This window comes from Mustela nigripes, chromosome 12 (assembly GCF_022355385.1).
Source record: "Mustela nigripes isolate SB6536 chromosome 12, MUSNIG.SB6536, whole genome shotgun sequence".
NCBI classification, from domain to species: domain Eukaryota; kingdom Metazoa; phylum Chordata; class Mammalia; order Carnivora; family Mustelidae; genus Mustela; species Mustela nigripes.
In genome coordinates, this window is record NC_081568.1 from 79046857 (window position 1) to 79069717 (window position 22861).

At 45.1% G+C, this 22861-nt stretch overlaps 1 long non-coding RNA gene and 1 pseudogene across 3 annotated transcripts in view; one reads left to right on the forward strand and one right to left on the reverse strand.

The window, feature by feature from the left end:
• The window catches only part of LOC132028623 (uncharacterized), a 349757-nt gene that overhangs the window by 120533 nt on the left and 206363 nt on the right, over positions 1–22861 (forward strand). For all 3 annotated transcript variants that reach the window (XR_009407479.1, XR_009407480.1, XR_009407481.1), the window contains one exon: positions 3224–3314. This is a non-coding gene — a long non-coding RNA (uncharacterized LOC132028623). The remainder of the gene's footprint in view (positions 1–3223; positions 3315–22861) is intronic.
• Positions 21237–21940, reverse strand: LOC132028120 (F-box only protein 27-like; annotated as a pseudogene).

The following is a 22861-nucleotide window of genomic DNA, read 5'->3' on the forward strand; positions in this document are numbered from 1 at the left end:
CTGAGACACATTTCTGTAGTGGTTCAGATGCTGGGATGAAAGACTATGATGCAGGGTTTTAGGGGGGATGGAGTGGATGACATTTGTGGAAGAAATATTGGGGGGAAATGAGCTTTTGGCTTGATGTGGCAAGAATGCTTATAAGGCAAGCCAAACATGAAGACTCTGTGTTATTCAGAAATGAAATGTCTGCTTGATGTGGGAGAACCATGTGGGAAATGGAAATGCAAAATTAGATCTGCAAAAATCAAAGGGTTGATCGAGGACCAGGACTGTGAAGCTGGTAACCTGCTGTCAGGGTGGGTTGACTTGCATCAGCCATAACTATGGACTTGGGGACAGTTGTTCAGCATGGGGAGTTTATACCAGGTAGCTACATTGGGGAAACTCACCGTATATCAGCAGGTGGTACTGGAAGAAGGTACCAGAAGGGTTAAGGACCTAGATCTGTAAGAGGTTTTGTTTGTGGTAAATGCTCAACAAATATTAGCTGTAATTGGGGTGCCTGGGTGGCTTAGTGGGTTAAGCCTCTGCCTTTAGCTCAGGTCATGATCTCGGGGTCCTGGGATCAAGCCCCGAGGTGGGCTCTCTGCTCATCAGGGGGCCTGCTTCCCCCTCCCCTCTGCCTGCCTCTCTGCCTACTTGTGCTATCTCATTCTCTTATCAAGTAAATAAATAAAATCTTAAAAAAAATATTAGCTATAATTATACCAGTTAAGCAATACAATTTATATCCTTATGATAATGACATTTTTGCTTCAGTTTCTCAAGCCAGAAAGACTAGGCATGTGAAGAAAGAAAGAAATAGAACACAGGTGCAGTCAAATGGATTTTGGCCAAAGCCATGCCAAAGGGAGCAGAGGATAGTCCTTGAGCTGTAGTAGGAACGTTTACCAAGTTAGGAGAAGGAATTGAGTAACTGAGAGGATTCAGAGGATGGGAGGATTGAAAGGGGAAAAAGAAAGAAAAGCACTGAATTTACATTCTTCTTAGCCCCACTGCCACTGAGTTGGGTAAAGCACCCACTATGTACATTGTGCCGCATTGCATACGGGATTCCGTAGAAATTGATGGACTGACCCTGGCTCATGTGGTCTTCTCAGGACATGTGGTGAGCAAAGTGAGTGTAGCCACGTTGGAGGAATTAAACACCATACACAGGCCAGAAGCACTACCCCAGCAGAGGTGTGATTCTGTCCCAGGGAAGATCCACCACCTTGGGGATGCCAAATATATTTGACTGAACCTGAGTGTCCACTTCTGGCATTGGGCTGTTCCAGGTGCTCGATGAAATATGCAACCTGATCTTCCATGTTCATCTCCATTTGGAAGGAAGAAGGTGGGGACAATGTTGAGGAGGATTTAATGAACATACCAGGAGAAAGGAGAGGAGCCCAATGGGGATTGGGAGAATGGGGTAGGAAAAGAGAATAGTTGCAGTCCAAGATGGTGATGGTGATGTGGGAGGACCCTGACCCCACCTCCTCCAGGCACACACCAAATCTTTACCTATTTCTAGAACAATTCCTCCTGAAGAACTGAGAGCTGACTGAACAGCTTCTGAAAAACAAAAGATAGACCACACAGAGAATAATAGCAAGAGAGAGGAGACATGGTAACAAGGAAAACCCCACCCTCCAGGCTGTGAAAGATAGTACTGAGGGACCACGAGCAGATCTGTTGGCCCTGGGGCACAGAGAAAAGGCTGAGATTTAGAAGGGAAACTAGAATATAAAGGAACCAGCTCTAGAATTCTGCCAAATGGAACTCTGGGCCAGAGAGGCTGACAAGCGCCATGTTTTTTGTTTTGTTTTGTTTTGTTTTTTCTCCATATACCTTGATAACATGAACAGGAGCAGAGAACAAACTGGAATTTGCCAGATGGGAGTGGTGGGGCAGTGGGCAAAATGGGTGACAGGAAGTGGGAGGTACAGGCTTCTAGTTACGGGAATGAGTAAGTCACAGAGATAAAAGGTACAGCATAGCAACGGAGCCATTACTGCTCTAATGGCGTTGTATGGTGACACATGGTAGCTAACTTGCCGTGAGCACAGCATAATATAGAGAGATGTCAAATCACTAGAATCACTATGTCATACACCTGAAACTAAGCATAACACCATGTGTCAACTATACTTCAACCAAAAAAAAAAGGGGGTGGGGGAGACGGATCCAGATACAAGGGACATTGTATTGACAGATAATCATTATGAGTTAACAAAAATGTGGGAGAAAGGGAAAGAACCCAAGAGTTTTGGCCTGAGTGACCCTAAAATCCTCTGTGCAGAGGTCGTGGGGCGGTGCTCTGGAGAAACTTGGATCAGTGGTCATCACATTTTCAAAAGTTGAAGAATCGCCTGTATAGCTCGGTATTAGAGATGGCTAGTACACACCCTAGACCGACTGAGTCTGAATTGCGAGGGTGGGTCAGAAATCTGCCTTTTTCGCAGGTCCCCCAGAAGATTCTGATGCAGGGAGCCTGCAGATCACACGTTGGGAAGTGCCGGAATAGAGAAAGTAAACTTCTTAGCTCGGCCCTCAGAAATTGGGGTCTGAGGAAGAGCTGTGGTCCTAATCCTTGATCAGGAAGGTAACATCCCAGGATGGTGAGGCTGAAGTAGGAAAGTAATAGGGTACATTGCTTTTGTGTGTGTGTTGGCTACCATTGCAAAATAAGCCATGAAGACTCCAGCAGGTCCCTCAGCGTGTGGGGTTGCTCCAGATAGTTTGCACAGAGGAATCACATATCGGCATAGTTGGAGGGGGAAGGAAATGGGAGGGTGGGTATCTGGCCCTTTCCTCATACTGCTTTAACACCTGTTTTCCATTGGTTAAGTTCACTCCAGTGAGAATTCAGTCCCCTACCTCTTAGTCTGTAGGCCCCTTGGTAACTTCCCCGGAAGCCAGTCTCCGTACCTCTGGTAGTCACGTGGCAACCAGGGTGTTTGGGACGCTGGCCTGGAGAGAAAGGAGGAAGGAAGCTCTTGAGGGCACATGACACAAGCGCACAGCTTTGTCCCTTAGGAGGCTCAACAAGTCAGGCTAGCAAAGATTTCCAGTCCCCACAGTGAATTATAGTCTTGAAACTGGATTAATAAAAAAGATTTGAACGGAAATTATCTAAATAGGGTTATGTTAACAGTGCTAAGAAGAACGAAAGCCTACACTTTGTATCCCTAGTAAATGTCTTTAAATTCTTTTTGATTTGTATTTCTTGCCCCAGGAAAACTTCCAGTGAAAGAAGACACTGATGATCAAATGACACAATTGAGTGGTTGCAGAGTTTTGCAAATGGAGGCCTGCATACATTCAAGGTATCACCTGTTTATTTTATATCCTGAGTTAACTTTCTACCTTCCCAGTCCAGAGTTTTAATAAAAGGTTTCACTTGGGCTAGAGAGCAAATGTGTTTGTGAATCTCATCCAAAATCCCACAGCTTTTTCTCTAAAGACCTATAAGTTCCTAAGACACTCTAAAAGGAATATAAAAATAATAATTGTAATTTTTGAGGGCTGCCAGTGGTATACTGGGTTCCAGAGAGTCATAACTTTGTTTAACGTTTATGTGAAGCTTTCCATCTGTGTGTTACCAGGATGTGGATAACATTACACACTGGCAAATGGCATTAATCTGTCATAGAAATGGGGGAACTTAGTTTCACAAAGTGTAAATATCTGATCATGTCCTATAAGGAGCTGACAACAAATTGACTTTTGGCTTATTTTCCAGTATCCTCCTGAACCATATAAAAATATCTCAGGTGGCTGTGAGATCTGATTCTAGGAAGAAACATCTCCTGAGCATCATAAAGATGTTGATAACTCAGTAGTGAGGAGTTGGTTTTAGTTTGTGTGTGCGTGTGTGTGTTCCGGGGGCAGGGTGTAAAAAATTTGGAGCTGTTTTTAAACACGGTCGATGGGGAAAGGGGAAGGACGGGTGAGGGTTGGCAGATAGCTCACGGTTTGAGGTAGAGGTTAAAGGATGGAAAAGCAGACTGAAGGTTGGTTATTAAGTGCCTGTAGGCAATGTAGATTTGAATTGACAAGTAAAGAAAAGCTGTTGAGTCATAAAGGGGAAAAACAGGGAAGAGGAAGAAATGAGAAGCTAGTGTCAAGCAAAGAAGGAGAGAAGGAAGGAAGGATGGGAGGAAGGAAAGAGAGAGACCGAGACTGTGCTTGTTGTGGGAAGTGAACATAATCCATTAAGAAATTTATTGCAAGAGCTATTTGCCATGCAGAAGGAATGTTTATTGGAGACTGGGCACGTAATGTTCATTCAGAAAGGTTTTATTGAACAACTACATACATGATGTTGAGACACCAATGGGAAGAAGAGTTTGTTTCTTGTTTACTGTGTGACATCTTTTTCCCCCAAGCCTTCAGATGCATACCTGTTTAGAGAAAGAAAGTCAGCAGTGATGGCTGAACAGGGTGCTTTGTCCACAAGGTCTCTTCTAGCTCTAGAATTCTTTGATTCTGGGTCTCCATGGAGTCTATAGCAAGTGTGTTCTTTGCAGACTGGATCCCTTTAGAGTAGGCAGTTACTGTTTTTGCTTCCCCAACCTTATGTCTGTTAGGTAGTATTATTTCAGTTCCAAATTGATAGAAAGTGTAACCAAAGGCAGCTTAAATATAAAAGTTATTTATTGGCTCACAACACTGGGAAGTCATCAGTGGATGTATTCAGGAATGGCTTAATCCGGGACCTCAAATGCTGTCACAGTGTTCCAGTTTCCCTCTTTCGTCAGTTCTGCTTCCCCTTGATTGATTCCACTTTCACATCTTTTCTTCCCTGTGGCAGAAGGATGATTGCCACAGCTTCCAAGTCATCACCTTTCGGTGTAAAGAACAAATCTACCCAACTGAACTTTCACACACATCCTAGAAATCATGCTGATTATACCGGTCTAGGTCTAATGCCCATCCTTGAACCAAATATTGCGGCCAAAGGGCTTAAATTGTGCTGATTGGTCAGGACCAGGCCATGTGCTCCCCCCTGCCAGAGCCTTATGGTCTGGGGAATTTGGGACCCTGTAACCAGAAGATGAGGGAATGCATTCTGGGTAACCAAAAATTAGTTCCAGGCTATTCCAGGCTCAGTGGAACCCAGGAAGAGACCTGAGGTTCTGATCCCAAAAATACAACAAGAAAAGGCCGGCAGAGGTGGGAGCAAGGAAGAATTCCAATCCACAGATGGCCCAGGGATTGAGTGTGATGTGTCCAGGGTGGCAGCTCACTACCCACTCAGGTTGCCCTTTGTTCCCTGGGCTGAGCAAGGATTTTGTCTAACCCTGGTACATAGTTACTTTCAGGAGATTACGGGGGCGGTGGAGGGTGGGAAATCCTCCACTTCCTGTGTAGGATGGCACTCTTAACCCTCCCCTCCCATGCAGGCCATATGTTCATTCTAAGCCTCTGCATCCAGCCAGAAAAGCCCTTTGTGTTTTCTTGGCAAAACTCAAGCCCAGTAATTAAAGTCCATATGCAAAGCTGCTACCTCCAGCCCACACCAAGGTCTTTTAATTAGTATGTAATTGGTCAGAGAGGTACTATCAAATAGCTCCCAGTCTGGCCGGCTGGAAATGCTGTGTTTGAAAAGTCCCAGACCAGAGAGGGATAATAAATACTTGAAGTCCCATCTGTTGGAATGATTTGTTTAAGGTATAAATTTCTGTTCTGTTACTATTTTTACCAATTCTGCTTATAGCATTTCTTAAACCCTGTAACAACCAGCCCAATATTCATTGGAGGTAGCAGTATGAGTAAATGAACCAGAAGAAAGCTTAGCAAATCCACGTGGTTTTTTTTGGTGGTGGTTGTTGTTGTTTCCTTTAAAGAAATTCATAAAGTGTAGCGGGATTGGGCAGGGAAAGAAGTGAGCTGGGCATTTGGTTTGAATGGCTGGTCAGGAACTCTGGGGTTGCGTCCTTTCATGAGAACAACTGTCCGGGAAATCCGCCTGTTAACAATCAGTGGTCTTTGAAGTGAGCAGCACCACTGTCTTTGAGCCTGGGCCCCAAAGCACCGTGTGAATCTTTCTCAGTGCAAGGAAGGACTGACTCTGAATTCTCCTGGGTAGACCAGGGTCCTCACCTGTGGAGAAGCAAAGGGAATAAGAAGTAGGGAGGCTGAGATTTCCTTGCCCAGTGGAAGCCATGCAGACTAGAGAAAAGCCGGAGTAACCACAATAATGATGAATATTAGTAGTAGTAATAATAGTGTGACTGTGTCATCATCGTCACCGCAGCCAGCATTTTCCCTGCGCTTAAGCACTCTGCTCAGCATTTTACACGAATGGTCACATCTGATCGTCACACGAATCCGTGAGCTCGCTACTGTTGTTCCCCCTGTTTTATAGAGGAGAAATCTAAGACTCTGATGGTTTGACTGACTTGCTAAAGGTCACCAGCTAGTAAGTGGCAGAGTCAGGGTTTGAACCCCAGGGGTCTGACTCCACAGCCTGGGCTCTTAGACATCAGGCATGCTGTCTCCTCCCAAGCAGCACTGAGTACCTTGGTTTTGCTTGAAGAACATGTCATGGAAGAAAGAAGGTAGATGGCCTAGTTGCTTCCAGGTTCTTTGTATTCATTTAGCCTTTGGAGCAAATCGATAGTCAAAGCTTGAAGTTGAGAAACTCAGGCAGTTACACAACATGGCCCTCAAAGGGAATGAGTCTGAGGTCCCTCTCGGCTCTTGAGCCTTCACAGATGGCCCCCACATGTGGATATAAGAGGTATGGATACCATACAGGCACCATACCCAGAGCAGGGTATAAGAATGTGTGTGGGAGGGTGGGGGGAGGTGTATGGAGCTTTTAGGCCACTGGAAGGCCCATATAACCTTGGATGAGCCTTTATCTCTCCCTTCATGTGGCCAGAACGCTGAGGGTCTTAACACTCTTCCCTCCAAGGGATGCTCTCTCCTGTCTTCCTAACTCTACTACTTGAAAAGACAGGACCTACCCTTGCCCCATATGCCCTTCTAGATGGAAGTCCTCTTGGAAAAGAGGACTTGTGCTAAGTGATTTAGAGTGAGGCCTGAACCCACTGAGAGAAGGCCTCATTGACTGGTCTTTTTTCACTTGCTTGGAGACTGTCTGGGGAGGTGGTTTAGATTTATTCCATTTTGAGCACTGGGTCCACCACCCCATTTTTATTGCTTATTTTTGTCTTCTCTATGTTAGAGTGGTAGCTGGATCTTGTGGGAGGCTCAGATTTGGCCTGGAAGTGGATATTCAAGGTTGGCCTTCAGGCTTAGCTAGCGCTAGTAAGGAGCTCACAGCCCAGCCAGTCTTGCTGGAGACCTGTTCGGAGCTTGAGGCCAACCCGAGCCAATAACAAAATGTTGCTTTTCCTAGCTTTGTTCTCTCTGCACCCCTTTTCCCCAGGGGCCTTATGAGGTAGTGGCTGGTTTGTGGCAGGACTTGTGTTGATCTGTGCCTGGGCCAGTCCCATCATAATGCCATATTACTCTTCCTCCCTTAGATTCCTGTGCGTGCACCCAGGTACTTGCCTATGGGCATTGGGCACACTCTGTTAGCTAGCTGAGATGGGTCAGTCTGGGTGAGTGGGGTCTAGATGGAAGGAGATGGAGGAATCTGTGGTAGTATCATGGAGCACTGAAGGCCAGAAATGAAAGCATTGGTGTAAAGTAGCATAGAACCAGGAATGAGGGTAAGGGCGGGGACAGCTGTAGGAACTGACAAGAAAGGAAAGTCAGAAAGTCCAGCTTCTAAGCGGAAGTCCTTTTTATAGAAAAAACTATGGCATTTAACATGCCATATTTAACATAAATTAAAGGTGATTAAGGCTAGAATCTGGAGTAAATGTTATTTGACACTTAAAGCCTTGCTTCTAGAATGTTTTTTCCTTACAACATAACAGTATTTCAGGTTTTGGTTGTAATGCCATATTAATAATAGGTCTTGGTTTAGGAGAATAATTGATAAGCTCTGTAGGAGTATTGATAGTAACTTTTATTTTTGCAACATTTAAAATAACAATTGTCTTTAAAAAAAATCTTTGTAATATGCCTGATGTAGCTAAGGGTCTTGTCTGACCACTACCCATAGTTCGGTCGTTATCTAAGGATGGTTCCAATGTGCAGACTCCAAGTGGGTTTCTTGGTGGCTGGTCTGCACCTGCCAGAGATCTGGCACACCCATTGAAGTTACAAGGCAGCTATTAGTCACGAACTGACACCAAGATTACAGGTTAAACTCTGAATTGGTTTAAACGGTGTCATGTGTCCACCAGGGCAGAGTGAGGTGGGGGGGCCTGTATTTGGCAAATGGTGGGAAGTCACTCCAGCCTGGGGAAGAAAGTCATCTGATGAAAACCAGCCACACAGTGAGAGAAGTGGGGTTAGAGTAGGCTTGTTGAAAAAGCCTTGAATCGAGCCAGGGAGCCGAAATTTTGAGTCCTAACTCTGTGACCCTGGGCAGTCTCAGTTTGTCTTTTTTTTTTTTTTCTTTTAAGATTTTTATGTATTTATTTGGCAGAGAGAAATCACAAGTAGGCAGAGAGTCAGGCAGAGAGAGAGAGAGAAGCAGACTCCCTGATGTACAGAGAGCCTGATTTGGGGCTCAATCCCAGGACCTGAGATCATGACCTGAGCCAAAGGCAGACGCTTAACTGACTGAACCACCCAGGCGCCCCTCAGTTTGTCATCTTAAAATGGAAATAATAACACCTGACTTATGGAAGGAGAGAAGTCATTGGCTGTTCTTGCTGGCGTAAGCCTAACAAAGTTACACAAAGCTGCATTAGTAGGAAAATAACAGCAGCGCCAGTGGAAGACAAGAGTTGGGCCAAAGCATCCAGCCTGCTGGATTGGGGCGTGGTGTGATTGAGAGAAAGGGTAAGCTCCCCAGCCCTGGGTTCAATTTTGCTCTCTGCTTTCTCATTTCTTTTGTGAGGCCAGGAATACAGACTAGCCCAGCAGACTGCTCAGGGCAAGAACCATGGATACAAGGAAGCCTGGAGAAAAATTGTAAACTGAGGAGAGGGAATTCTTCCAACAGTAGCTGAAATAACGCCTTGCACAGAGGAGGCACTATTATAAGGCAAAAGAATAAAGGTAGATTACTTTTTTTGATTCTGTATTATTCTGTCTCATTCGGGGTTTTTTACCTCATTGATACTAACAGGTATCTCATTATACATGATGTAAAAATAGAAGGAGAAAAAAATAACCCAGCGGTTGGGCCGACGGGATAAAATTAACTAAATAAATTGGAATCATGATATCTGACACAGTCATTTATTCATTCACCCTGATGATGGGGGGGTGTTCCACGGGCAGCATGCTGCTACTGGGGGTCTGGGGAGAGAGGTCTGTGCATGAGGTCTTCTAGCTCCCTGGTGGGATTGTAGGGGGAGAGATCGTTAACACATGCTCACATAAGCGGGGTAGCTTCAGATACAGGTGCTATGGAAATGATCATGTGCAGAAATACCCAATCACATAGAAAGGCAAGTGCACAGAGAGACGGGCGAGGGATGCTTGTGCTGAGATCTGAGAGAGGGACAGGAGTGACCAGGCAGAGGATACAGTGAAGGAAAGGGTGTGTTGCAGGCAAAGGGAGTACCATGTGCAATGGTCCACGGCTGGGTGAAGCATCCGATGTGTACTTGGTATATGGAGAATGGGGGGTGGGTGTATGGGGAAGAGGAAGGAGGTAAGCAGAGGCAAGTTCATCCTTTCATCTTCTCATCCTCTATATTTGTGGAATAGCCCTTGTGTGCCAGGCCAACTGAGATGCATTTGTGAGCAAGATCGACCCAGTCCTTGTCCTCAGGGAGCTCACAGGTCAGAGGAGAGAGGATGCTCTTTCCATCATTATGGCAACCTGATGGGTTATTTAATGTCTAATTGTTATTTATTTGGGATCTCTTATCTTGCTATATGTATTTGCTTCCTTTAAAAAATGACAGCGTGTCCTGGGTGTCTGGTGTTTTATGGAATAAAACATTCCCGATGAAGACATTGCTTTTCAGCTCAAGAAGTCTTGAGGTTGAGAGCAAGAGGGTCAGCATCGGTATTCTGTATTGATTGTTATTTGTCTGTCGATAGACTTTGCTCACAACCTTTAGGACTTGGTCTTATGAAGTCTCAGCATTTACAGATGCCCAAGTAAATCTGTTTGAAAGGGGATGGATAAGAAAGCTCTTTAGTAGTAGTGGAACACTAGTTGCTATTAACAGATAAACGTCAAATTTCAGTGGCTTGCTGTCTAAATTTGTTTCTCACCAGCTGTTCCTGGTCAGTGGGTGGTTCTCCTCTAAGGAGTGTTTGGGGCTTCCAGGTTTCTTCTACATTGTGGCTCCTTCCCCCTCACATAGCTGCTGAGATCACACAGAAAGGGAATGAGGTTGGCAAATGATACGTGGGAGGTTGTCGTGGGCCCAGCCTGGAATGGCACCTGTCCCCGCTCCCCATATTCTTTTGGCCAGAACTCAGTCACATGGGCACATCTGGAAGGTTGGGAAGTAGAATCTCTAGCTATGGGCCCAGGAAGAAATAGTAAACTGTTTTAAGAACGAACAAACCGTCTGGGGGACCATCTATAATTTAATTTTCTTGGCACTTAAAAAAAAAACAACTCACTTGTGATCTAAATAACAGCACTTTAAAAATGATTTGTTACCTTTCCTTTCTTTTTTCTATTCTTTCTTTATGTTGAGAGTTAGAAATTTCCATTAATTTTTATTTTTATTTTACAGGCTTGAATATAGCCCCGCTTACCTTTCATATATATGTCAGTCTAAAAATGTCGGTGGGCAAATAATAATTTAGAAACCACTTATCTTCATTTTGAGGGGGAATTAGAAGGGTGCAGTTTGCTTTGGAGAGCCCAAGATAATTTGGTTTTAAGGCCACGTCATCCTGAACAGATGAAAGGGAAGGACGGAACTCACGTTTTCCCAAACCCTCAATCTCTCTGTCTATCCTTGATAACAAATGGGGGAGGGAAGCAATATTGAGGCCTGTTTTTGAGATCTGTTCATTTTCACCATGATTATACTACACTACGAAATGTGAAACATTAGGGACTCTAAGCACAGTCCCCCTAAATGCCCCATTGCCCACAGGGAACTAGCCAGAGGCTGAGGTTGGCTTCAGATAGCTGGACAGGTGGCCTTGTAATTAAAACCTTTCCCTTCTAACTGCAGGCCTTGTTTTGCCAGGAAACTGAGGTGAAGAAAATGTTCTAGTTGTATGCCTATACCAGCTGCTTTGAAAGCTTCCTTACAGCTGTCCCCAGACCATAGCAGGCAGCCACATCTCTACTTTCAGAATCTTGGGGGCTTAGTGTTATTTGAGATGGGATAAGCAGGCATAGAGATGAGGGAAGATTTCTTCCTGATCTCCAAAGTTCTGAGCCTTTTTGAAGAATCAAACAGCACACACAAAAAAGTCTGGAATGCGCACATTTCCTCCTTACATACACTCTGTGATACTGGGGCTATTATCCGTCCTCATTTTATAGATGAGAACTCCAAAGCACAGAGGATTTAAGTAACTCCATCAAGGTGACACAGTTAAGTGTCAGAGTCAGGACTCAAATCCAGGTAGTCTTGACTCTGAATTCGGGCTCTGGTAACCTCTACTCTTCGGCATGTCCAAAATTAATTCCTGATCATTCCCCGCATAGAGTCTCCACCTTCAGTTTTTCTCTGCATCCGTTCACACCCGTATCATCCTTGCAGGGACTCCGGCCAGAAGCCTGGGTGTCCTCCCTGACTTCTCCCTTCCTCTCATACCCCAGTTACCGGGAAAGTCAGTTAATCATGCCTTCACAATACATCCAGCATCCCTTCATCTCCATTGCTCTGTCAAAGCCATCAGTGTTCCAGTCCCTGTTCTACAGTAGCCTTGACGTTGATCTATCCACTTCTAGTCTTATTGCCACTCCAGTCTCTTCTGATCACACTGGCCACAGTGATCCAGCCACAGAGGTGACTCTATTCCACAAGATCATTCTGGGACTGAGGATCCTTCTCTCCACTTCACCTTCCCTTGGGTTGCTGTGTTCATCTATAAGGTCAGAGCTGGCTCAGCTCCTTATCCACATTTTAGCCCACAGAAAGGGAGTAAGAGAGGAAGTCCTGGGCTGTCATTTACTTTGCAACACATGATATGGAAATTTGTGTACATCATTTCCATTCACATTTTGCCAGTAAGCAAATGGCCATGTAGTCAATGTAGCTGCCCGAGTGTGTGTGCGCTGGACGGGAAGATGTGAGTGTGTGTGTGTGGGGGGGGGGGGGGTCTGGAATATGAAGTCTCTGAATGGATTGCCATATTCCAGCTCCCCAAGAAGAGGAGAATGAATCTGGAGGGTAACCAACATTGTGCCAGAATTCAAGAGGGGAAGTGGGTAGACCAGTTAGGAGGCTTCTCAGGAGTGTAGGGTAGTGTTGACAATAGCTTGACAGTAGTTCAGAGAAGAGGCAGTGGAGATGGAAAGAGGTAGACAGGTTTGAGATGTACTTGGGAGGTAGACCTGGGGTGAATATAGGGGTTGAGGGAAAAAAAGAATCAGGGAGGACTTCCAGCTATTCCTGTCATGAGAGACAGAGTGATGTCTTTTTCTGAGCTAAGGAAGCAGTCATTGGAAATAACTGTTTCTCTAGCAGCCCCCTTTGGCCAGTGTGTGAGTCCTCTCTTAGGGGGCTCCTCTTGCATCACTTGATGTAAGTGAACCATGGCAGGTTGAAATGGCTCAGAGGAAGAATCTGAGGGGCAGTGTGCTAGTTTGATGAAATGCATTTTATCTTAAAATGCTTCAGAGGAAGGAGGAGGGCAGCCTAGCCTTGGTGCCTTGGTAGGCCAAAGTGCTGGGCAAGTGGAGGTTTCTTCCTAAAAGAAGCCAGGAGCCTCAGAGCCCACATTTTGCTTGCAGTTCCAGTGAGGTGTGGGTAGCTGCTGCTGGTTTTGGGGGGAGGGAGGAGCTAGGCGGGGCACTTACTTCTCCATACCTGAGCCAGAAGGTGTCATGCTCCCCGCACCTTGATGCCCCTTGATGTTGAGGACTCTTAAGTGTTTGCTGTGTCTCCTGTTTGCCTGATCTGAAGCACAGTATGAGGAAGTGTGTTTGCAGTTAGAGTAGTGGAAGGGCTGAGGGTCTGGAAGGATGAATGACTGACACAGCTGGATAGCTAGAAGGCCTGCTAAGGCCATTTTGAGCAGCAGTGTGGATGGTGAGTGGTGGTGGGAGGCTCAGAGGGCAGATGTGCCTTGAGCCTGATCCATTCTGAAAGAGCCAACAAAGCCAAGTTCCTCACTCTGCATCTGGGGGGTGAGATGCTCAGCTTGAGATGCCTGACTCGTGTTGCCTCCTGGACGAATGAGCCTGGAGCATGGCCAGTTGCTATGAATGTCAGCTATTTTAAAACACTGCATATTAGGAATTTCTAAAATCCTCGTTGTTGTGCCATGTACGTTTTTCTAACCTACCTATTTTATGACTGAGAAAGTTGAAGTCACCTGTATAAGTAACTGAGGAGAGCCAGAGTTTAAACCCTTGCTTGTGAATACTCTGGTATTGACTTAATCTACTGGCTCTTTTAGTGTCTAGAGGGTGCCAAGAGGGCCAGGATAGCTTATAGCACCTGTGGTCATGACGTCTATGGAAAGGACTCTAGGCATGAGGTCAACTGGCTTGGGCTCAAGTCCAGCTCCCTCTTCACTAGCATGGGGACTCTGCAACTCGGGCCACTTGTATAGCCTACTGGACACTGTGGCCTCTTATTTATTTTTTATTATTTCTTTTTATTTATTTGGTGGCCTCCTCTTTAAAATGAGGAGTAACCACTTGCCAGCCTGCCTTTAGGCATCTTTGGGAGAGTCCCACGAGATGGCACCTGTGAGAGTTCTCGGAAGTCAGGAAACCACAGGGTGTCCCAAGGTCTCCCTTATGATCTCAGAGAAGGGAGCAGAATACAGACATGAAGGCCTCAATGCTTTTAGTTTCAATCTGTATTTAGGTTTGTGAGTAGGGAAAGGCGGTTTGATGTTGGAAAACCCAAGCTGTGCTTATAGGAGAAGAAAAGGGGGAATAAATACTTTAAGGTAAGTGTAAGAGAAATGGGGACAAGTGTCCGTTTCCTTGTGGTGATGGATGTGTTACTTAGCGATAACAGAAACTCCTGGCTCAGTGAATGTGTTGATAGAGCCAGTCTCTCTCTCTCACCTGAGTGTCTCACCTCTGTGAGACAGAGGACTCCTCATGATCCCCATTGGAGAGAGGCAGAGAAGGCAGAGCTGGGTGTGGTGCTGCTGCTGCTCGGCGGCATCTGAACCTGGAGGCTCACTCCCACACTTCCTGCCTGAGGAGCCATCTTCACCATTTCAGTCTGGGACTGTGGAAGCTCAGAGGTCACCTACTAGTGGCAGGTCTACCTCCTCACCTGAGTGCTAACTTAGCCCCACAGCCAGAAGGGTGGAGAATCCTCTGAAAACATCTGTGGTGCTGATTTTGGGTATCACCTTCTCAGTATCTAGGATCTGGATTTGTCCTAGCCAGCATGACATCAAAGTGGTTCATCAGAAGTGCTTAATAAGTCTTTGTGGGATGCTTCTCCTAACCCCTTCTGGATGAAGACCTTTTGAGTTTTGTCTTTGGGATTTGCCTTTCAACAGAACAGAATTCTCCAGCGCACCACATGCAGGGCCTCTAGCCAACCCTGGCAGGGTCTCCTCATCCAATTCCCACTCTTCAGCATTTCCTTTGGGTCACCAAAAACTTGTCATCTCAACTCCTCCTCCTCACAGACCTGACAGTGTCCTGCGGTCAGAACTTGCCTGCCATTAGTGGAGTTGAAATCCCTGTCTTCCTTTTAAGTCAGGTAGCCTCGGTGGCATTAGGAAGTGCCATTGTTGTGTGAGCCCCACCCTTGACATCATTTCTTATGTGGGTCAATTTCTGGGAGAAAATGTGCACATTCAACTAACTTTGTATCTTTTTTTTTTTTTTTAAAGATTTTATTTATTTATTTGACAGACAAAGATCACAAGTAGGCAGAGAGGCAGGCAGAGAGAGAGGAGGAAGCAGGCTCCCTGCTGAGCAGAGAGCCCAATGCGGGGCTCGATCCCAGGACCCCGAGATCATGACCTGAGCCGAAGGCAGCGGCTTAACCACTGAGCCACCCAGGCGCCCCTAACTTTGTATCTTTTATGGCAGTTCTTTTTAGCTTCCAAACCAGGATGAGCATCTTCTAACTTGCCCTCCAAATTCCACATTATATTGTCTTGGAGCTTGCCCCTTCTCTGCGCTGAATATATTTAATTTAATCCAGTCGATATTTTTTGAGGGCTTCTCATGGCCACTGTAGGCTTAGCAAGAATAGAATAATGTTGTTTTGTTTTAAAGATACTATTTTTAAGTAATCTGTACACACATCATGGGGCCTGAACTCAGAACCTCCACATCAGGAGTCTCATGCTCCACCAACTGAGCCAGCCAGACACTCCCAGATTAGAATGTTTTGGTTAAAAGGCATGGGCTTTTTTTTTTTTAATAGTGTAAGAGAATATTTAATCCTATAAGAATGTGCTTGATGATACATTGTTAAGGGGAAAAAGGTGCAAAAAAGAATATATAGTATGATACTATTCATTTTTTAAAAACTTTTATTGTCTAAGTATAGCTGACATGCAATGTTATATTAGTTTCAGGTGCATAGTAGAGTTATTCATCAATTCTGTACATTACACAATACTTACTGTAATACATATATTTACTGTTTGTCACCATACATCATTATTTCAATGTTACTGACTGTATTCCCTCTGCTATACTTTTCCTGTCTGTGAAGAGATGAAATTACTTATTTTATAAGTATTTATAAGATTACTTATTTATATGTATATATATACTTATATATAAGATATATATAATATACTTAAAAATACTTATAATTATTTATAAGATGACTTATTTTATAACTGGAAGTTTGTACTTCTTAATCCCCTTCACCTGTTTCATTCATCTCCCTCATCCCTTCCCTCTGGCAACCATCAGTTGGTTCTCCATATTTATAAGTATGTTGCTGTTTTTTGTTTTTTAATTCATTTGTTGTGGTTTTTTTTTTTTTTTTTGAGATTCCACATGTAAGTGAAATCATCTGGTATTTGATTTTCTCTGTCTGACTTATTTCCCTTGACGTAATACCTGTAAGTTCATCCACGTTGTCACAAATGACAAGATCTCATTCTTTTTTTATGGCTGAATGATAATTCCATTGTTTGCATACACGTGTGTATGTGCACACACACATGTGTATACATATATATTACACACACATATACCACAACTTTTGTCTCTCAGTGGAGTCCTGTGTTGTTTCTGTACCTTGGCTACTGTAAATAATACTAAAAAAAGCATAGGGGTACATACATCTTTTTAAATTAACATTTTCATTTTCTTTTTTTTTTTTTTTAGAATTTTTTTTTTTTTTAAGATTTTATTTATTTGCATGACAGACAGATCACAAGTAGGCAGATCACAAGTAGGCAGAGAGGCAGGCAGAGAGAAAGGAGGAAGCAGGCTCCCGCTGAGCAGAGAGCCCGATGCAGGGCTCGATCCCAGGACACTGGAATCATGACCTGAGCCGAAGGCAGAGGCTTTAACCCACTGAGCCACCCAGGCGCCCCAACATTTTCATTTTCTTTGAGTACATACTCAGTAGTGGAGTTTCTGAATTCTATGACATTTTTATTTTAATTTTTAGGGGAACTTCCATACTGTTTTTCACTATGTTTGTATCAGTTTACATTCCCACCAACAGTGTACAAGGTTCCCTTTTCTCCACATCCTTACCAACACCTGTCATTTTTTGTCTTTTTGTTACTAGACATTGTGACAGGTGCAAGGTGATATCTCATTGAGGTTTTGATTTGCATTTCTCTGATGATGAGTGATGTTAAGGGTCTTTTCACTTATCCATTGATCATTTGTATGTCTTCTTTGAAAAAAATGTCTGTTCAGGTCCCCTGCTTGTTTTTAAATCAGATTATTTGTGGTTTTGGTGCTGGGTTGAGGTCTTTATATATTTTGGATACTAACCCTTTATTGGATATGTCATCTGCACATACCTTCTCCTGTTCATTAGGTCAACTTTTTCATTTGGTTTATGGTTTGCTTCATTATGGAAAACCTTTTTATTTTGCTGTAGTCCCAATAGTTTATTTTTGTTTTTGTTTCTCTTGCCTGAGGAGACACATCCGTAAATATGTTGCTAAGGCTGATATCAAAGAGATTAGTGCCTAGGCTTTCTTTTAGGAGTTTTATGGTTTTAGGTCTCATGTATAAGTTTATAATCGATTTTGAGTTTATTTTTGTACACGATGGAAGAAGTTGGTCCACTTTCATTCTTTTGCATGTAGCTGTCCAGTTTTGTCCAATACCATTTATTATCTTTCCGCCAAGAGATCTCATTCCCCCATTGGAAAGAAGTAAATGAAGTAAATGAAGTAGATCTATGTAAAGTGCTTAGTTCAGAGATTGTGCATGGTAAGTACTTTCATAAAAGTAAGGCTTAAAAATACATATGATGTGGGGCACCTGGGTAGCTCAGTGGGTTAAAACCTTTGCCTTCGGCTCAGCTCATGATCCCAGGGTGCTGGGATCGAGCCCCACATCGGGCTCTCTGCTCGTTGGGGAGCCTGCTTCCCTCTCTCTCTGCCTGCCTCTCTGTCTACTTGCAATCTCTGTCAAATAAATAACATCTTAAAAAAAATACATATGATGCTTTATACATTTATTTATATGTTTCTAAACAAATATGGATGGAGTTTCCTCTGTTATGCAGATCTCTTCTAGACTCTGAGGATCAGTGAAAACAAAGTCCCATGTCCTCACAAAACTCATAGTGTAGATGAGGGATAAACGGTAAGCAAATAAGCCCAGAAATGTAGTGTCAAGTAGTGAAGAGTGCCTTGAAGAAAAATAAAGCAGAGGTAGGGAACAGAGTGACAGAGGAGGGGTAAGATAGAGGTTTTATTTCTCAAACTCAGCCCTTGATGGACAGCTTTTGCATTTGCTGTGTCCTCTGCCTGAAATGTCCCCCTTTCCAATCTTCTGTCCCCCATCATCCTCAGGGATTGCTCTCATTTTGTTCAGATGTCTGCCCATTGTCCGCTCATCCGAGAGACACACCATATCTTAAAAGTTATACACACACAAAACACATAATGAGATGCTCTTTGTATCTTTGAAATTGGCAGTCCTGTACAATGGATGAGTACACAAATAGCCATCCTTCCAGGCCATGAGAGAAGTACCAGTAGTAACATTCAGTTCAGGGAGTCAATTAAAAAATGCTACTAGAAGTATTGCTCGATAAAAAAGCATGAAATTGGAGCAGCCGGGATTCTAATCCCAGCTCTGTCCCTCACTCTCTTGGTGACCTTGGACGTCACTCAGAATATGGAGATAAAGTCACCTGCCCCAGAGGGCTCTTGTGTTTCATGGGAAATGAGCCCCCAGTGCCCTGGTGTTACAGGAGGTCAGCTCTCAATGGTGCCCTCTCTTCCCACTGATGTATAATGAAGAGTCGTGTTTGGTTTGGGTTCTCATCAATGTTCTTCTCACAGTGGGCTATTGTCCTGTAATTGTCTGGGCGTCTGGCTCTGCCAGGACAAAGGGAGCTTCTTGAGGACCTGGACTGTTGTGTCTCCAGCCTAGCAGGTGGGTGGCCCCATGCTTGTGGAGCAGGGGCCGGTGATCAAAGATAATGAGGACATGCATCGAACAGAGGCAGAACTGTTCTGCACAGGCAGGAACCCCAAGGGATGATGTGTTCTCTGCTCCTTCTCTACACCTCAGTACCCAAAAATTGTTTCTGACAGATGGGTGTTCAGCCTGTTCTTGAAAGATATTTTCCGTCCCCTCTGGGGACATGCCCGGTGAGTTGAAGTACATCATTCAAAACTGGAGAAATGATGCTAGCATGCCTACCTCTTGCAACCCTGGGTCTATTTTAATGCCCCCACTTTGCAGAAGGAATTAAAGAATATTGTCTTTCTCCCATGGAAGGGCTGTAACCAGAATATTATTATCTTTAAGATCAGAGAGCACTTTTAAGATGTGAGATTTTTATGTCAGCTTAATTTTAGTTCTTATCGGGATTCCTAATGTCAAGTTAATGACCTGTCCAGGCATCTTTCTCATGAGTTTGTTTTTTTTTTAAGATTTTTATTTATTTATTTGATAGAGATAACAAGTAGGCAGAGAGGCAGGCAGGGAGAGAGAAGAGAAAGCAGGCTCCCTACTGAGCAAAGAGCCCAATGTGGGGCTCAATCCCAGGACTCTGGGATCATGACCTGAGCTGAAGGCAGAGGCTTTAAACCACTGAGCCACCCAGGTGCCCCTGATGAGTTTTTTTTTTAAGTGCTTTCTGTTTGTTTGTTTGTTTTTGTCTCATAGCAACTCACCATAAAAATAAATAAGACACAGAAGACAGACAACAAAATAATTATGCTTGGGAAATTTTATTAAAATGTGATGGGGAAAAGAAAGGGAAGACTGTTGACTGCTGGAGTGCTGGGATTGTTCACTGATGCTACTAGGTGTCACCCCTCACCTCTGTCTCTGTTGACCCACAAGTTAGGATAAAAGTCACTGAATTGGGAGGTCTTACCTGGGTTTGGATGTCAAGGGTAAGTTGTGGCAAACTCTCTGTGTTCCTCAGAGCTTTCACTCTGGGAAATGGAACATGGGCCACAGTGCCCAGCCCCAGGTCTGGGACCTCAGACATCCCTCGAGACTCTGTAGCCCCAAACCAGGAAGGGTATCATTGGTCTCAGTGACAGTCTGAATCTCAACAGTGGGATGCCATTGGAATCCATTGCCTTGGAATCTCTCTGACTCCCCAGGATAGAACGTTTCCTCAGAAAAATACCACAGAATGCTTTCTTGTTACCAAAATTGTTTTGGCGCACACCTCCGGGAAGGAAGCCTTAAGGCCTTGGATAGAGGTAGAGCCAAAGCCTACTGTAACATCTGACCAACACCTTGTGCTCATTTGCTTCAGAGGGATTGATGTTACACATCATGTGGACACACCGACATGAGTGGAGTTATCTTTCCTGCCCTCTTGGTTACTCAGGCACTTCTGTTTGAGTTAAGCATAAGGGAGGGGACAAACATTCATCCAAACCCGGTGGCACACCAGAGTTGACCCAGAGGCTCTGGATGTCACAAGCCCTCAAGGCATGTGTGGCTATGATCCTTCCCCTCTCTCCTTGGAGCTCTGCCTCTGCCTTCCTCTAGAAGAATGATTATCCAGGGTGTGACTTTTTCTCTCTGCCAGTAGGAACTCAGCTTCCCAGGGCTTGAAAACGAGCTCTGTCTTCTACCTTTGCTGCCAGGGAGATAGTCCTCTCTACTCTTCCCATCCTATCCCATCCTTCATACCAAATGGAAAAGGATTGGCACCTTGAAGGGTTACTAAGGCCTCCCTTGTGACAGGACAATTAGTAGTTCTCAAATTTCTTTTCTTTCTGGCAAAATAATAAATATATTACGTGTCGTCATTCTCTCAATGTTTGTGAAAAATTTCAAAATAAAAAAATAATTTTCTATACCATGTGATTACAGGAGTCCTTGAGTATCTGTAGACATTTTTTTTTTGAGTAAGTTGACTTTCAGCTGCGAGACCTGGTCCAGTCTTGAAGCTCTAGGAGGTTAAGTTTGTCACCCAAGGTGGCTGGGATTATCTCAGCCCTAAGGATGAGATTCTAGTTCAGAAGTGAGAGTCCTTCTCAAAAGGGACTGAGAAAGCCCTTGAAGCAGGCATACAAGGAGACAAGGCCAGAGGGGACTGGGGCTGAATCAGAGGGCCTAGTGAGGAGGGCAAGAAGCTCTCTCCGGGACCAGCATTCCTCCATGCTCACATGTTGCCTCTCTACACCCCCAACAGGGGAAGAATTGGCCTTCAACAGCAGTAGGCAGATCTGATAGGAGAACTTTCTTGTAGTTTCCAGAAGCTGAAGACGGTGCCCAGCAGAACCCTGGAATGGACTCTGGAGTACCCAGGATGTCAGGGAAGGACATGCCCTTGGTTAATGAGAAGTCCTGGCCAAGGATCCCAGGTGCTGGAAGGTCCCAGTTAGGTTGTTTTGCAGGGACAGCCCTTGACTAAGGCTTGCACCATCACCCTGGAGTTGACCCCATGGGGTCCATAGCGACAAACCTGGACCTGAGTGTCCTGGCCACACTGTTGAAAGACTCAACGCGCCTGGCCCATCTTGATGTTGGAGAACACGTGAGTGACCAGAAAGCAGACATTGTTGTTCCACTGGTGGATGGGATCAGGCCGAGCAGAGAATTTAGCCAGGACCCTCTGGTTGACAAATCTCAGTTGTCACCATCTACCAGTTCTGGCCATACACCCTGCTCCTCCAAGTCTAAGAGCTGTTTCTCGCCACATCTGCTGAAGAAAGACACAAAGCAGGGAGCTCCGGGCACTGTTGACTTGTTCACCTCCACCACCCAGCCATCCCCACCATGCTACACGATCTGTTTCCAGAGGCTTTCTTGGCTGCAGGCATTACAAGTGAGGTTGCATTGATCCACCTGCGCTTGCTCACAGAAGTGGCCCAGGAGGCAGGGCCCCACCCCAGTGGGGGTGTGGAGGGGCGGGGTACAGGCAGCTATGGTCCAGCAGTGGCAGAGCACCGTGGTCCTAGGCCAGGATGAGCAGCCACAGGGCCTGGCTGTCCACCAGGGCATGCCAGCTCCCGCATCTCTGGCAACAGCATCCCAGCAGTGTGCGGGGGGGCGGGCGGGGGGTTTGGGTATGTGGCTCAGCACTGCCAGGAATAGCTGGGGTGGTGGTTGGCTCAGGTCTAGCACCTCCTTGGGTTTGGGTTCTGGTTGGGGGCCCTGGGCAGGTTCATCCCTGAAGGCCGAGGCACCGATGGTTACTGCCATGCACCCCCTGTACCTCCTGCCAGCATCAGGCTCAGCTAGGACTTAGCTCTCCAATTTCTTTTTGTTGTTGTTGTTAATATTTAATTAATTTATTTGAGCATGAGAGAATGTTCATGCGGGGGTGGGGGTGGTGGCGGTGGAGCAGAGGGAGGAGGGAGAGGATCTCAGGCAGACTCCAGGCTGAGGGTGGGGTGGCTGATTATGACCTGAGCCAAAACCAAGAGTCAGAAGCTCAGCAACTGAGTGGTCCAGGTGAACCAGCTCTCAAATTATTGAACACACCCATCTGCCTCCCGATTTATCATCACCTCCAGTCCTCTAGCCTTGGAGGCCTCTTGTCTTTGCAGTGAATCCAGCTAGCTACCCACGTCTCACCTTTTTGTCCCCCTGCCCCACCACCTTTTTTTGGACTTGGTTCTGTTGTTCATCCCTCTGTTAGATTTCTACAGCCTTCACCTCATCCTTGGCTTCCTTTTAGCTTTACAATATCCAAGTTTCTCTGATCCTACCGAGGGACCATGCCTTGACCCCATAGCCTCCCTAGTTTCATCCAGCTTTACTCCTCCTTTCTCACCCAAGCAGCCAATGCACACTGTATCCACTCATTTTCATCTTCCACCCACCCCACTGCTGTCTGCCTCGTCCCTCACCATGCCACACAGCTAGGCTCCTGGGCCACCCATGACTTCCTTCCTCAATGTCACATCTCCTTGGGAGCCTTCTTTCCGTTGGATGTCCTATTGCATGTGGCACAGGAGAGCCCTCCCTCTGACTTAGCTCTCCTCTCTTAGCTCTTGAGCCTTCATGCTTACTTGCTCTGCTCCAGTTTCTTTGTTTTTCTCTCCAGTGTGAATTTCTCTTCCTCTGTTTCTAAAACACTGATGGCTCCAGGATGACCTCCTTGATCTTCTTCATTCCACT